At 44.6% G+C, this 13,067-nt stretch overlaps 1 protein-coding gene across 1 annotated transcript in view; it reads right to left on the minus strand.

Annotated features, from left to right (window-relative positions):
- The window catches only part of RAI2 (retinoic acid induced 2), a 46,945-nt gene extending 34,304 nt beyond the window's left edge, over positions 1-12,641 (minus strand). The window contains 1 exon segment of the mRNA XM_008922356.3: positions 12,601-12,641. The gene's annotated coding sequence lies outside the window, so the exon portion shown is untranslated.
- Positions 12,642-13,067: the final 426 nt, after the last annotated feature.

A 13,067-nucleotide genomic window follows, 5' to 3' on the forward strand; every position in this document is an offset into this window, starting at 1 on the left:
GGTTTGAGCATACAGCCTCCAACAATCATTTCAGCCATCTGGATTTTTGCTAAAGTATCACAGAAAAACTCCGAAGTACAAACAACTTAGGAGTCACAGATGAGTTTTGATAACAAAGTAAATCCAAACAAATAAAAAACCCCACCATCTCTGTAAATGGGGATAGATCTATCCTAAAGAGTTTGTCAGCCTGGCCATGGCGAGAGCTCCACAGTAGAAGTCAAAGATCTCCCTGCCCTCCAAAATCAAGGAAGAGGAGCTTTCCTGTGTTTCCTCTTTCACTAAACCTGGAACAACCAATCTGCTCAGTACCAAGATTGTCCAGGTGCTGGCTTCCTCATGCAGGCAGCCAGATGGACCCCAGCTGCTGATGGCCAGCAGACACCTCCAGAGCAAGGCAGGACTCCTGCGGGCAGGCGGGCTTGGGTGGTATGTGAAGGGTAGCTGAGGGTGACAGGAAAGATGGAAGGGAAATGGGAGAGATGCAAGAAACTCGCAGGTTTGGAACTGAGATCAGAGACTGGGGATCTCTGACACGAACCAAAAGAGCACCCCATGCCAGCCCAGGAGCTCTACTAGTGATGTGTCAGCTAAAAAGTACGGTTTTCCACATTCCTAGATGGGCTATTTTATGTCCGCTGGTCCGCGTGGAAACAGACCTAGGCTTAATGAGGTCTAATTTGTTTTAAATCCATAGGTTTCTTTTTAATAATTAACAGTCCCATCGCTCAGCAAAGTCATTCCTTACCCCTGACTACTCGCTATTAGGAATGAAATTTAGTGTGAAATACTGTTAAAAGGTGGAAAGCGGGTGACATAATTCAAGTTTTAATTAAAAAAAATATATATCACACAAAGCCAGAGCCATAGAAGGAATAATAACCTAATAAGCAAAAAAAACCCCACCATCTCAACTCAATGTCTACTCTTCCCAATTACCCACTTTGTTCTTCCATGCTATTTGAATTCTTCTAATTGGCTTCTCTTACTGGATGCCCCGTGCCCAGACCACATCTAAGTTTTTCACTGCGATTCCAGGAACTAGAGAACATGTCAGCATCATTACCATGAACATTACACACCCTCACACACCAGGGTACAGGAACTACAATTAACACATTAAGAAATAATAACTGCCAAGGGAGCAACGGAAGATAAACAGCATGGAGCTGATGTAGCAAGAATTCTGTCTCTTGGGTAATGGGCAAGGGAGAGGAATTGAAGTGCTGCGCAGCACTACCCGTTTACTAAAGAAAACCCCAAAACCAGTCCAACAGTTGTTTACATATTAATTTCTTGAAATGTAATTTCAACAAAAGTATTGCCAGCTTTAAACTAGTTTTTAAAGGAATCTGAAGGCTCATGTTTACAAAGAAATAACAATCATGTCCTCTTTGAAAGTTTAAAATTGGTATATGTTTTTTGTTATTTGAAAACCTGTCCTGAAGTGCTGCGGGTTTGTTGTTTTCTTGTTCTGCCTTTTTAATAGAAGACAGAAATACTTATTTCTTTTACTAACTTCTAATAATTATTCTTTTATTAATTTATAGTAATTATTTATTATTATATATGTTGATATAGAGATATAGAGAGAGACACATATAAAAAAGTAATAATAAAATGGAGGGTTTTTTTCCCTGCTTGTTGATACCATTTTTATAATTGCTTGGGGATTTTTTTTTTGTTTGGTTGGTTTGTTGGGGTTTTTTTGAATGACATTTAAATAATTAAGTAATTTTCCCAAGGATTTTTAATGAAAAAAATTCTTCAGATTCCAGAGTCTTTTATTTAAAGCTTCCAGTCTGAAAATGCTTTTTGTGAGTAGTCCTACAGAAGCTGCATAACTGCAGAAGCTGCAAGAGCGTACCCACCATCTGGATATCTATTTTCACTCTTGTACCCAACAGAAATCATGAACCACGCTGGTCCTTTTAGAAATCAGTCTTGACTTTAGCTATTGCTTTCAGATGGACCAGCTGAAGGCCTTAATTCTTTATTTTTCACTGAGATTACAAGATGAAGGAACACGATGGCACAGGCAAGGTTTATGAAATGCTTTGTCTCGTGTCTGTCCCACCCTGGGGCTGCACAGTCACAGAAAACCCAACAAAAACATTGCTGTTATAACCCCTTTCCTACATTCAGTCAAATCCCTGTGCAGGAAAAGGGAGGCAGATGAGGCACAAGTATATGGGCAGGATTAGGAGCCCTGCTCAAACCCACCTTTTGGGGAGAGAAGGGTGAGTCCCTCTCAGCTGGGGTGATGCTTGTGACCCATGTGGGTGCTCGGGCGCAGGGTTCCTGTGACAGGCGTGATTCCCCCCCCACTGCCCCTGCACACAGCTCATCAGTCAACTCAGACATTTCAGCAAATCACATGGCACTTTGTAAAAACATAATTGTTTTTATTTTCCAATTTTCCATGTTTTGTGTAGAGTGCTGCTGTGTTCAAGCGAAGTGAATAAAAGCATAAACAGTAAGCACCATCTGGAGAACATTCTTCCAGCACGCTGAGAAATAGCAGCCGCCTGTGCACTACCTGCTATAAATAAATGTCATTAAAAAATGTCCAAAAAATTGTTTGTTCCTGTTTGATGGAACTGTAGCCAGATAAAATTTTCCTTAACTCTGTTTTCAGGTACCTGCCACCTTCACGGAAAAAAAACCCAAACCAGATGCAGATGTTTGTTTTTCATCCCTTTATGTTAACAGAGGTATTACTAACAGAAGAGCAACCCTACACATTATTCTAATAACAGCAACAGAGGTTGCAACTTAAACGTAACATGTGAACAAAGCACTGAAAATCCAAATGCTTTTTAAACTGTACCAGGTTCACAATAGGGTGGTATCTCTCAGCCTGCTAGCAAAGAGAAAGGGCAAAATTATTCATTCTCTAAACTGATAGTGTATCAGTTTGAAAAGGAAAAAAAAAATGCCAGAAAGTCGGTAATTTATTTTCAGTCTACACAAAGCTGCTCCCATCTCCCTTGCTGCTGACAAAATACAGACCAAGCTGGCTGTGGGGCTGTGATGAGGCTCTGCAAAGGGTCGGCGTTCGCTGTGTTTGTTTAATCACTGCAATTAGAGTTACGCAAATAATGAAATTGTTTGCTATAGTGGCCAGACTGGGAAAAAAAAAATTAAAAAGAAATGTTTGGGTTGCGTGATTTAAGAACATTTTTTTCTTTTTTGGTAGAACGAAAAAATAAAACTGTTTAGTTTGTTCCACTCTGAGGGCATTCAAGCCTTCAAAGAATCCATTCAGTTTGAAATGAAAAATACATTTTCATGCTGGAACAAAGCGTTTGAGCAATTGACATTTTTTCCTTTTTTTTTTTTTTTTTTTCTATCAGACAAACATTTTCAGCAGCCAGAAAGGGATGCTTAGAAGAGCTTGGTGCTTCTTGGGGAGGGAGAAGAAGATTTGACCACCCATTATCCCATCCTCAGACACACCTTGGGCCGTTGTGCAGGGGCAGGATTGTGCACTGCAGCTTCAGGAAGCTGCTACCAGCCCTTCCCTTCCCTGCTCTGCTCTGAGCAGCTCCCCACGCCAGGGACCCCAAGGGGGATCTTCCCGCTTTTCCCTGCAGTGCGGGGCTGGAATGTCGCCTACAGGACGGTGGCGGGAAGGTACAGCCGCGGGAACAGCAGCACTGCCTTTTCTGGGTTACCGACGGCTCAGCCACAGCTGGCACCGTGCGGCTCTTCCCAGGGCGACACAGCCCTTGCTGTCCACATGAGGCTGGGATGTGCTTCAGGATACGGCACGGGGCTGAGGCTGCCAGAGGCTGATGCAGGATGCAGTCTGAATCCTCCCTGACGAGCTACCAGCGGGAAGAAGGATTTGAAGAAATTTTAGGGGGTTTTCCCCTTTATTTAAAAAAAAACCCCAACACATCTTGGATTAGTAAATTTCATGAAGCAATGGGAATTAATCTGTCTTGTGAAACAACATCCACAGAAACAGGCTGGATCCCTTGAACGAGAGAGTGGCTGAGATCCCTAAGGCACAGGGCACATCACCAGCCTAGCCCGCCATCATCATTTAAAGGCAAGAGTGGAAACGATGGACATAAAACAGATTCGGTCCTCCCCCGAGCTCTGCCACTTTGTCCAAAACCAAAGTTGTTGCACACTAGTATGTTCACAGAGCAGCTCTGCTAAAGCCTTGCTTTCAGCTGGGACTGGCCACTGCAAGCAAGGGCATAATTCCCACCATGTTTTATTCTCTGTTTTCACAGGGACTCCGTGTGCCAGGAACTGCATGAATAGGGATGAGGGTACAGTCCCTTCCCCAATGAAATCATCTCAAGCACAGCAAGGGCAGGAAATGATACTGTGGTTATGGTTCCCATTAGCCATATTTTCCTAATATAAATATTTTAGCTACTTTTATTTACAGAGTCCACTCACACTAGTTAAATGATATACTTTGGAAAGGGATACATAGGCTGTCTGGAAATGAAGACACTAGACTACTGATATTTTTAGGATGATAATGATGATTATCATGATTAATCAGTCTTGATAGATAAGATTTTCCCAGACCAGGTGTGCAGGGAAGGCAGGTGGTGGGAATATGGTTGTCTGTCTGTCTGTGCATGCACACATGTGTGTGAGTGTGTGTGGGAGGGGGGGAGGGTTGTTCTTTGTTTTGCTTTTGCCTTTGGTCAAACTCAAACAATGTGCAGTAACAAGAAGTAAATGTCATTTTCCTCCCATCCATCTTAATTTGGCATCCATTTTAAAGCTTACCTTTGACCTTTTAAAATGTTAATACACTTAAGCAGATATAAAAACCACAAAGCTCCTGGAAAAATTAATCATAGCCATATCACGATGCTAGTCTAAAAATGTAACATCAGTTGTTTTCCTCTTTAAAGAAACATTTGCCTGATGCAGCAGCAGTAACTATGCTACAATTAGCAATTATTTCCTTTTCAAACAAATATCCATGTTAAATGCCATAGCAAAGCCCTTTCAGCATAATCGGCACAACGCGCTATGAATCTTTTGTTGAGTAACTGCCTAGAACCACAGAAAAGGTCCTGAAAAGGACCTTGAGAAGTCACCTAAACCATCCCTCTGCCCCAGGCAGGACCAGCTATATGTAAACTATTCCTGACAGGAAACCATATTTATATTTCTTTAAAGTAGCAGCCTTAAACAGAACTGGGAAAAAATTGTTAAATCAAAATACATAACATATATATATAAATAATTCATATATGTACACTACGTATACAAATAAGAAAATACAAAGAGACAACCCTGACCTAAATGATAACTCTCCCTCCTCTGACCACTTCATACCCTATAACCAAAGAATTCAAAACAGGAAACTCTAATAAAAACACCTCCTTCCTTTTTAAAAATAAAAGGCTGCTAGACTGAGAACCTCAGTTCCTTGGAAATGCAGTGGCACCTCTTCTCTAGGAAAGTGGTTTTAGATTCATCAGATCCCAAAATATTTGGGTCTTTACGCTTCAAAGTAAAGAGTTCTTCCATTCCCCCAGAAAGCAAATACAAAGTAAGAGTGTTGACCAGCCTTTCCAGTAACCAAAGTGAATCTAAGGTGCCTGTAGCCTGTTCATGGTCAAGGGCATCCACCTCGTCTCTTGACTTAATCATTCCTGGTGGGAGGCTGTACTAGGTTCCTCCAGCTCCAGGAGGGTCATTGCACAGCTCTGGGGTTACACACTATGGATCTGGAGATCCATGGCACATAGCCACATACTGCTTCCACTTTCTTGTCTGTAGCATCTGATGGCATCCAGGGCTACCCCCATCAATTTAATACCCCTCTTTAGAAGACAGAAAGCTGTGGTGACAGCCAAAATACATCCTAAAAGACAAGTGATGATTTCATAGCTAAACACAGCTGCTACCCAAGCATCCAAAAAAAAAATCAGTTAAGGACCTAAATGTCAAACCCAAACCAAAGACAGATGCATTCCCTCACTGAGCAGGGAAATAAATTCCATGCAACTGTTTTCTTCCACCTACATTACTCTGGTTCTAGCACAACTGGAGCGTGGCCAACCAGTTTTCCACAAAATGAACACACACTTAGGTACAATGGTGTGGGAAGATGTGAGATAATGAGCTTGGCACCATCAGCCCCATGAGAGAAAGACACCCCTTCATGTATCCTGCACACACAAATTAGAAGAGCTGCAGTGAAGAGCCCAATTTCTTCCATTACGGAAGCCTCGTGAATCCACCTTAACCATACATGGGTCTTCCAGACATGAAATGGCAAGAGGTAACTCCATCCATCCCCTCGAGACCAGAGATGAATGAACAGCATGTCACGCTACAACAAAGGGCTCTTCTGGGCACTCCTTCTTCTAGGATCTGCTTGTGCAAATACACACGTGTGTCTGCCTATGGACATACGTATATACATTTATTTATATTTATATATTACATGCTCTCTCCAGTAGACAGTATCCTGGGCCAAAGGGACCCATTGCTGTCACACCAGGAAACCTTCCATGGCTGCAGACCCATGCTTCCACTGATCCTCTGGGTGAAGCCCTCTGATTCAACTGCTCACCTGTGGTCCGTGTGGAAAACTCTCCCCCAAGGCCAGGCATCTATACAGCAAATTCAACGGGCTTGGCACCTGCAACAATTGTCTCTGAGAACCCCAAAGGCAGCTGCCCAAGACCATAACACAGACAAGATTCTTCTAAACAAGGAATGATCCTTCTAATTTTCTTCCCTGGGAAATATACAACACTTTGGGAGGGGGGGAGGGAAGTACAATAACTTCACATATCTGCACATATGTTCCTACTTCCTTCTGGCCTCTCCTCAGCATCCCACTGCCTGGAGAGCAAAGCCTGGCTACGTGAACAGGGCAGACCTCCTGGCTGAGAGTTGCCTTCTGATCTCCAGCCCCATCACCAAGGTTGGAGATGAAGGCATCTATTATTCAGACAGTGATGCCTGACTTCTTGGTTAAGAAAATCCTGATTAAAAAACAATGTGTTGCCCTTCCTGTTTGCTTTGCAGTGGCCTTGTGTGGATCCAGCTCTACGGAAAGCAATCCATCACCAACAACCAGAAAGATGTGTATCACGCAAATACAAAAATACTTCACATTTCACTTAGTTTTTCATGTCTTCCATTCTCATTGCCCATTCTAGTTCAACTCTCCTCAGCATCTTTTCTTTAACCTAATTAGTACAGATATACATGGACCATCTAGTATTTTTTAAATGAAGGACGGTTTTGTGCAATATTATCACATAAGCTCTCAAAGACAACCAAATTTAAAAGAAAATTAACACAATGAATACACATTTCTCACATTGTCACTCCTGATACGATGTTTCTTGGATTTTTTGCTTACATGCAACAGAATGTACATTGTCATACTGCTTGTGACTGGTTTATTCAACGTATTCTGATAATCATGGACTGTAACTTCAGTAACACTCCTCGAGCTAATTAGTTTATTCACTAAGCACAGATGAATAGCTGATGAGCTACAAAAAGTTGCTATTGTCTGAGTCAGTCACCAAGTAACTAACTTGGCCGTTTAGCCAGGGAGAAGTTTTCTTCTCTGAAAGGTGACAAGTAGCTATGTAATGACTTCTATTATTTTCTCAATAAACTCAGAGAAAATAGGACATTGCAGCTAGAAAAACACAGAAAGAGAAATTAGCTGCTACTGTCATTAAGGATTCAGAGGCTGAAAAAGAACAGTTGGTGCAATGCAGCTGGAGAGGCTTTTCAGAGTAAAGTGATTATTCTCTGGCCATTAACAAATTATTTTTTGCTGGAATGCAAGACCTGCACTCCTCCAAATAACCTGGCTTTGCTGTGAGGAGCACACTGGCTGCTAGGACAGGCAAAAGCCATTACCCTTTTGGCCTTCCTGATGGACACTGCACTTCTTCCACCTTTTTGCTTCCATGCCACAGGAAAAGCACAGAAATAATTAAAAAACTGAAGCACATGCAGACCTTTGAAGAGAGACTGGTCTTCAAAATCAGGCTAACTGAATTTGGAGCTGCATTTACCATGTTCAGGGGGGGCACTTGCCCCACTGAAGCTTAGTGAGGTGTCACAGCAAACTTCCTTCACCTCCCTTGCCCGTCAGAGCTCACCTGCAATCATTGATCCAATGATAACAAGATGATTATGATTTATAAGAAGATGATTTATGGACACAGTCAGTACTGGGGCTTGTTCTAAGATCTCTGTGCCTGCCATGGGGGAGGCGGGGGGAACCCAAACCCTCACCCAGCTTGTCCTTCAAGTCAACAACAATTGCCTTCCTTCTGCTGTAGTGGCTGTTCTCTTGGCACTCCAAGGGGAGTGCAAGCAACACAGGGACCTGGAAGCTACTAAGCTGAAGGACAATATTTTTCTGAAAAGGCTGAAGGGAACAGGAGACCCACCCTAGGGTCTTTGGTTAATTTTTGAGAACATTTAGCTCTGTATCTGATGTCTCAAAGAAGCATTTCCAAACAACCATATGCCCAGATTGAGATCAGTGACGAGTGGTGTCCCGCAGGGGTCCATACTGGGACCAGTGCTCTTTATTGTGTTCATCAATGACACAGACAGTGGGATTGAGGGCACCCTCCACTCTTGTGAGACCCCACCTGGGGTACTACATCCAGCTCTGGGGTCCTCAGCACAGGAAAGACATGGACCTGTTGGAGCAGGTCCAAAGGAGGCCGCAAAGATGATCTGAGGGCTGGAGCAGCTCTCCTATGAGGACAGGCTGAAAGAGCTGCAGCTGTTCAAGAGGGAGAAGAGAAGGTTCTAAGAAGACCTTACAGCAGCCTTTTGTACCTAAAGGGCACCTACAGAAGAGACAGGAACAGACTATAGGGACAGACGTTCTAGCAGATCCTGTTGCACTAGGACAAGGGGCAATGGTTTTAAACTAAAGGATGGTCAATTTAGACTAGACATAAGGAAGACATTTTTTAACATGAGTGTGGTGAGACATTGGAACAAGTTGCCCAGAGAGGTGGCAAACGCCCCATCCCTGGAAACATTAAAGGTCATGTTGGACAGGGCTCTGAGCAGTCTGATTGAGTTGAAGATGTCCCTGCTCACTGCAGGAGGGTTGGATTAGATGACCTTTAAAAGTCCCCTCTAATCCAACTAGTCTATGATTCTATGAGCTAGGAAATATAAAAGGGTACTGGAAACAAGTCCCAGTCAGAGGGATCCAGTCACTCACACTCAAAGCCAGCACTTGAGTGTGAAGTGGCAGCTGCCACAGGGGTCCCCCAGGACATACAGCCATCCACAGGACTGGCAAAATCCTACAGATACGACCCTGTGAATTCACCTCACCCATGTTACAGCTCTGCACATTAAAGGACAGCATGGATAAAACTGGAGGGGGGGGAGGAGAAAAGAGGAAAGCATAACAAGCAACATTAAATCACCTGGCAGAGCAGCTCCTCCACAGAGTGGCCTATTTACAGAGTAGCTCAGTGCCCTGGGAGGGACCAGCAACATTGCAAACCCAGAAAAGGAAATTCCCGGGAAGAACTGAGACAAGGTAACAAAGATCCCTGCAGCCTAGGACCTCTCATACAGCCACCTCCTTTTTGAAATCTAGAGTCTGCTGGAAGGACTTAGGCCTACGGCTTTGAACTCAAGAGAAGGAAAACTTTTTCTTCCTGAAAATGACACTTCCTGTCTTCCTGTCTATGACACTCAAGCAATGCTGAAAACTGTTTTACTGTATTATTTTCTGTAGATGCTGTTTCTGAAGGCATGACCCAGCACAGCCTGATCGCAAAACAAAGCCATTCGTGGCTAGCACCACACATCACTGACTGTCTCCTTCCTCTCAAAATAAAATAAAATAAAATAAAATGAAAGAAAGTACCCCCATAAATCATTAATTCATCCCAGTTTCATAACAAGAATATTGGTCAGCTCCCATTTTACGTCCCTTTCTCTGGCTGCCTGGTCTACAAAGCCACCATTTCAGCTGCTTGTGCATACAGACCAGTGGACACACTGCACCACAACAGCTCCCACATCTCCATTCTCCTGCCTGTGGAGAGGATGGCCACCCTTCTCCCACAAACCCTCATCTGCTCTGCCATCTTTTTTAAAGAAATTTTTTTTTTTAATCAGTAGCTCTGGGGCACCCATCAGCTGTACTCAGCTCCTGTAACAATCACGTGATTTATGTAGAAGTAATTGGGGTTAAACTATCTGCCACATCAAACTCTTCACATTTGGCCCCATCTTTAAGACCTAGAAACATCTGAAATACATAAAGCCCTGTGTCATTTAAAAGGGTCTGGGCTTAATTAGCATCATTCTGGATTTTATGGGAGAGATGTTGCTCTGCCAGCTTTAGGTAGCTAGTCTATCACTTGCAAGGTTATTTGCTTTTTTTTTTTCCTTTAGTACCTACATCAAAATATTTTTCCACACAGCTTTTCTTTTCTTTTTTTTTTTCTAATCCTCCAACCAGCCGGATGACAACCACTCCTTATCTCTGGCTGTCTTCCATGCTAAAATAAGAATGCTGTTGTTACATCGAGGGAGCTGCACCCTTCCACCTCCGTTCCCTCCCGACATGCACGCAGCTGGCTGCACAGGAACGCCCGAGGTGCCATTTTCTGGCCATTTTTTTGTGATGCTGTTGCAATTTACCCTCTAGCTACAATTTGTATTTCTAAATCACACCAGGCCTCTCGTGCCATGGATTTTACAGCCTCAAGTGACAGACAGTCTCTGTCCTGAAGAGCTGGTGGTGCTCAACCCATCTCCACTGCCGCTGCTTCCCTGCCTTGACGTAGGCTAGGCTGCCACAAGGGCCAGCACGCAGCCAAACACAGCTCCAACAAGGCCGGGAGATTTGATTAGCAGCAGAGAATGACTGGATTAGAAGAGGGATAGGATTAGAGATTGATGAGTTGCTCCGAGGCTGCTACGTCTGTATGATTGGCTCCAGCAGCAGCATTTGAATGTCAAACTGTTTCTCCTCGGAGCAGGGAGGTACCACCTATGTCAGGCTTCAGACAGTGCAAGGCAGCTGGAGGAAGGTCAAGGGCTTGAGTTGGAGTCTGAACTGACAGCCCAGTATAGGTGAGCCCTTGGTAGGTCATGCAGAGATGAGAAGAGGGGAGAGAGGGAAATATGAAATGATTTGCCCACAGCTACACTGGTAGTTTGTGTCAGAAGCAAAAACAGGAGCCAGATTTTTTTTCAAAAAATGAATTCCTCAAGCAGAAGATGAGCCAGCCGCCTTTGTTACATGCAAATGCATTTTTTCCCTGTAATTCATACTGCTGCAGGCTCTGCACAGTGAGCTCCAGCTTCCTGAAGTTGTAGGGTGTTCAGCATGAACTGCTCATTGCACACCTCATGCCCACTACATGACTAGCTCTGTCCCCCAGCCCATGCTTGCAATGCAATCCACATGCGTTGCAAAAGCTTATCACTTGCTTTTTTTTTGTAGGAAGCAATTAGGAGTCTGCAAAACCCGTCACTGAAGTGATTTCCAGTCTGACCTGGATAGCTCTGGCTACTGGATCACCTCCAGAATTTAATGTATACACGGAAATTCAGCGTCACTCTCCAGTTAACTCAAGCAGTTATTCCATCTTCAAATTTGGCTTCAATCAACTCTGAAGGTGAAAGAGACTTCAGCATCTCCTTACTGGAGCTTCTCACAGAAATGCTACAAAATTCATCAGAGACGCTAAGGACAAAATAGTGAGGATGCATTAATTGATCAGGTTGCTCTAGCAGAGCAGCATAAGAAATTGCACTGGCCATCAGCAGCCGCCTGCACTAGTTACTGTAGTTACATCTGATTAACCAGGGCCACTCAGAGTCATGAAATGGAAGGGAAAGCTTTTCCAAATTTACATATTAAAAACATGGAGGTGTGCTGATTTCTGTCCTATGGAGTGTTTCAGGCATAACACTAGTAATCAGTAGCGATTTGTGAGGAACACTAAGCCGATTTGCTAGTGATAAACGACATGAAAGGTTACTTAGGAAAAAGAAGAACATTTCCTCATCAAGTTTAAACGGAAAATACCTGAAGAATTAATGGGCAACCAGATACTCTTTCCTCTTGAACAATACATCCCCATTAGACAATATATATACCCTGAATCATGTATTTTAAACATTATTTTTAAAAAAATACTTCTCGTGGAGCATATAAACTATCATCATCAACAACAACTAAACCAAAGCCAAACCAATCTCTTAAAAAAGAGGGGAAAGTGAGGGAAATGAGAAAAGGAGAATAACTGCCCTGCAACTCCCGCCTAGTGAGCTTGCACCATCTCCCCGGAGGGATGCAGAACTTCTGGAGCACGACACTTCACCCAGGCACCCACCGCCATGCACGCCCGGAGCACTGCGACGCCGGCGCAGATGCCCCGCGACAGCCTCATCCAAAAAAACACATTAAGGGAGACGCAGGTGACAGTCCATCCTCCTAGCAGACTTCGCCGAGAAGCCGAGCGACAGCGGGAGGAATTTCTGCCCCAACTTCGGAAGGGTAAATTCTCCTCCCGCTCCTCGCTTGTCACCGGCTGCGTGAGGGACCCCAAATAATCCCATCTTGTAACCCACCTTCCGTATTTCTAATCTCCTTCTCCCAGAGCGCGGACCCAGGCGCTCAAAGCCGCCGTGACCTGCCGTGCGTGTTTTGCTCCCCGTGGGGCAGGAGCCAAAAGCCGCGGGGGGCGATGCCTGACCGCGGCACGCGCCGCTCCTCCCCGCGCACCCACGGGCGTGATTTTGGAGAAGTTGCGCAGGCAGAAGGAGGAGAAGGAGGAGGAGGACCACGACGACGACGACGACGACAGGAAAGGGCGGGGGTGGGTGGGTGTCTCTGCCGCGTGGCGGTCACGGTCTCAGCCCCGGTCCCTGTCCCCAGCGCGGTCCCTCCGCCCCCCCACCGCCGCAGCCCCACTGCCGGGACAAGACCCGCAGCAAAGCCGCCGCCGCCGCCACCGGGATCTCGCTGCGCCCGCTAGGCGCCACCAGAAACTAAAATAGTCACGCCTGGCCCGAAGCGGGGACCGCGGGGCCGCCGC

This window comes from Manacus vitellinus, unplaced genomic scaffold (genome assembly GCF_001715985.3).
Source record: "Manacus vitellinus isolate BGI_N305 unplaced genomic scaffold, ASM171598v3 scaffold_7_pilon, whole genome shotgun sequence".
Lineage (NCBI taxonomy): Eukaryota > Metazoa > Chordata > Aves > Passeriformes > Pipridae > Manacus > Manacus vitellinus.